General features: G+C 38.0%; 1 long non-coding RNA gene across 1 annotated transcript; it reads left to right on the top strand.

Annotated features, from left to right (window-relative positions):
* The first annotated feature begins 574 nt into the window (after window positions 1–574).
* Window positions 575–2,792, top strand: LOC123965754. Its single transcript, XR_006823772.1, has 3 exons — window positions 575–753; window positions 1,398–1,640; window positions 2,027–2,792. It is a non-coding gene; the product is annotated as an uncharacterized LOC123965754 (long non-coding RNA).
* The last annotated feature ends 768 nt before the right edge of the window (window positions 2,793–3,560 follow it).

The raw sequence follows: 3,560 nt of genomic DNA on the forward strand, positions 1-3,560 counted from the left end.
AGTGGTTTAATCATGTCGGAGCCACTCCATGTCTCCCGATATATCGCGCATCCTGTCTTACTCATGCTGCTCACTTTTCATAATCAACATAGATGGAAAAAAATAACATTATAATATTAACAAATCTGAAAGTGAATGTGCTTCTGTAATGGCTACAACACGGATAGTAAGCCTACAGACTCTCTATTTGTAGGCTACAAACTGCTGCACATTGATTTCATTCTTGATTTGGCACACATCAGATGAAAGGCATTTGTTTACAACTAGGGCTGTGCCATGTGGACGAAATAAAAAGTCTATCGTTTCATATTCTGCTCTATCCTTTAGCAAAATACACCGTTTCTGTTAAAATGACAGCTCAGGTTGTAATTTTAAGAGAAAATAATCAGTGTTGAAAGTAATGCGTTACTGTAATTCCACTACTTTTGTCAGTAACGAGTAATGGAGCCAGTAACACAAATACAAGTAACTTAGCCTGCTTAGATTTAAATCGGCTGGTTAATGGTTCCGCTTCTGATCTGATGTCTAATGCTTCATTTTATATGCAGTAACTGCTCAATTAATTCACTTAACGTTATTTGATTATTACTTTTGTTTGTTAGTTATGTAATTCAGTTACCAGACTTCATTGAAAGAAATAATGTTGTAAACAACCAATGAAAACTGACAGGTTATCCTTCAACAGGTTGAATCAAGCATAGAGGCTGTAATATGTGGATTATTAGCTTATCATCACGAAGCTGTACCTGGCAGGTGAGACATGTCTTCATGACAGTGTGTGACAGGAAGTTGTCTCCTTATAGCTTATTGGAGGACAAGTTCAGTTCAAAGGCCTTTAGTAATGTTCATTTATTGGCCAGAGAGCAAGTGAAGGGATACAATTTAGTATGTGTGTCAATCTGAACACTCATCAAGTACAGATTTTTTTTTTTTTTGGTAGTACTGTTTCTTTTTATTAGTTGTTGTTTTTGTTGTTATTTTACATCCTCAAAGTAAAGACATCAATCAGTAAAACTACACCCATCTTGTACCTTTTTATATATAAACCTTTATTTAAACAGGAAATGTCCCATTGAGTCTCTTTTACATGGGAGTCCTGTACAACACAAATAAACACAATGTTTCAACCACAAGTTGAAAAACAATTAAAATACAGATTTACACAAAGTTTACAAAATATTTACACAGAAAAACTACAATGAGTTTAAAATATATAGCCAAACGAAATAAGGACTAAATGTAGAGATCTACCTACCATTAATTCCATATATATATATATTTATAGGAAGAAATCTAGCTAGCTTAGCCAGGTAGTTGTCAGCTTGTCTGCTGGTGCTACCTACAAACGCCGATATTTCCCCTGTTTTAATAGATATGTTTGTTATAATCTCTTTCAGAGTGGATTTCACGAAGCAGAGGGTCGCATGAATGTTGACCTTTCTAAACAGGCAACTGCATTTCTTCTTCAAGCCAGAGAAAGCCGTCGACTGACACAGCTCATTTACGCCGTTGATTTTCCTTTGAATTATATTTCATTTTTATCAGCAAGCTTAAAAGCAATAAGCTTAAACTGTAGAATGACTTAGCCACTGTTCAGACCTGGCATCTTGGTTGATCCGAGCTCAGGGGGGCAGCTAAAGGTAAGTCAGAGAAACACCTGACATTAGAGTGCGTCTCCACGAGCTTCTTCAGGGACCACTTGTGATCGGATCTCACTTCCCCGCTATATATGCAGATGGAAACAAAATCTGCCCATCCACTATATCTGTTGAAGAACAGAGACCACATAATACACCCAGCACTTACACTTTTATTTAGCACTGTCCACTTGTGATCCTATTGCTCAAAACGCATTTTAAGACCAAGTGTAAACAAGGTCTTATTATTTCATGGTAGTTTTGATCATTGCATGTCACTAACAATATGGAACTGAAGGGTTACTTTTTAAAGTAAGTGTCTGTGAGTTTGCATGTTGACTGCATTTTTATATGAATTTTATAATGTTTCTTTGTTTTCTACTCCCCAGAGAGCTGTTAACCAAATGCTGAGTGGAGTCCAGCAACATCAGGCCGCATGATCGGAGCACCTCAAACAGCAAATGAGCGACATGATTGAGAGACATTCTGGGGACCTGGATCAACTAAAGACTGATGCGATGGGGATATTTGACCAGTCTGTTGAGCCTTTCTGTCAAACTGCTTCCACCCATTTGCAGAATAAGACCATCAAAGAACTGCTAGAACCAGTTGAACCAGAGATTGTTGTGGCAAAACAAACAGTATGTTATGTGGAAAACTCCAGAGTTCTTACCATTAAGGACCGTTATTTTCATTATATACCGTCAGTGAACAGTTTGGAGCAGCTGCTGGCACATCCAAGAATAAGTGCAATGATTGATAAGAGGCCACAGACACGCAAGGAGGGAGTTTTTCAGGATTTCATCGATGGAGACATTTTTAATTCCACCCACTGTTTTCCCGCAGCATTGCAGTTGGTTTTATATCCAGATGAAATTGAGCTATGCGATCCTCTTGGATCTCGGGTAAACAAAAACTAATTGTTATTGATTTATTACACCTTAGGTAACATCAACCCTAAACGCAGATCAAGACTCGCTGCCCTTCGTCGGCTTGCCATGGTAAAATCAAAAGATCTTTCCCATTGTGGTACCGCTGAGATATTTGAGAGGATTAACCGTGACTTAACTGAGCTGTGTGACGCTGTCCAGGTTGTCACTGCACATGGTGAGAGGACAAATAGCCACTATAATAGAAATAGTACTCTGCATGTGAGTTGGGCATGTTGACCTGCAGTTTTCAATAAAGCACATTTGGTAAGTCTATTTCTTCAAACAAGATGATTCATCTTTTACAAATAACACAGCAGCTTAAAAACCTTCTGACATGTCAAAAAAGCTTGTTTCATCTGAGATATGACTCAAAACAAGATGGTTTCAAGATATTTAAGATGCGCTGTCTAAAAACAAGCTCCTTTATCTCACTTGCTCTTTAGCTGATTTTTCCTTTATTAAGTGTGATGACAGATTTTGACCAGAAATGAGAAAAATAGAGATTTTGAGTTTTTGTAGCGCACTGACGGCAGCAAAAGGTCAAACTCCTCGTCTGCGAACACGTCAGTAAAGCTGATTGTGATTAATACGCCCTCAGATTTAATCAGCGAGCTTCCAGCACAAACAGAAACGTCTCTTCCAGCCAGAGATCCAGAGATTTCCTCCTGTTTTCTATTTAGTCCAGAAGATTGTTTTTCTTCCAGCTTTTATTAGACAGGACTTTTATTTCCCTTCAGCTTTAACAGGGATGGACATTATATGAACGTCTGCAGATTTCAAATCAACCAGCTGCTCATTATGTTCAAGTTCTGGATTAAAGTCCACTTTCAGCTGATTCTACTTTACTTCCTGCTTCTACTGCAGTCCATTTATCTGAGCGCTGGAGTTACCAGTTACTTTACAGATACAAAATATCAGCAGCTAATAAATGATGATGTATTATTACAGGTTAAAGCAGCCAGCAGGAGATGAAGTCATTAAAATGAGCTGC

The sequence above is a fragment of the Micropterus dolomieu genome, unplaced genomic scaffold (genome assembly GCF_021292245.1).
Source record: "Micropterus dolomieu isolate WLL.071019.BEF.003 ecotype Adirondacks unplaced genomic scaffold, ASM2129224v1 contig_11164, whole genome shotgun sequence".
Lineage (NCBI taxonomy): Eukaryota > Metazoa > Chordata > Actinopteri > Centrarchiformes > Centrarchidae > Micropterus > Micropterus dolomieu.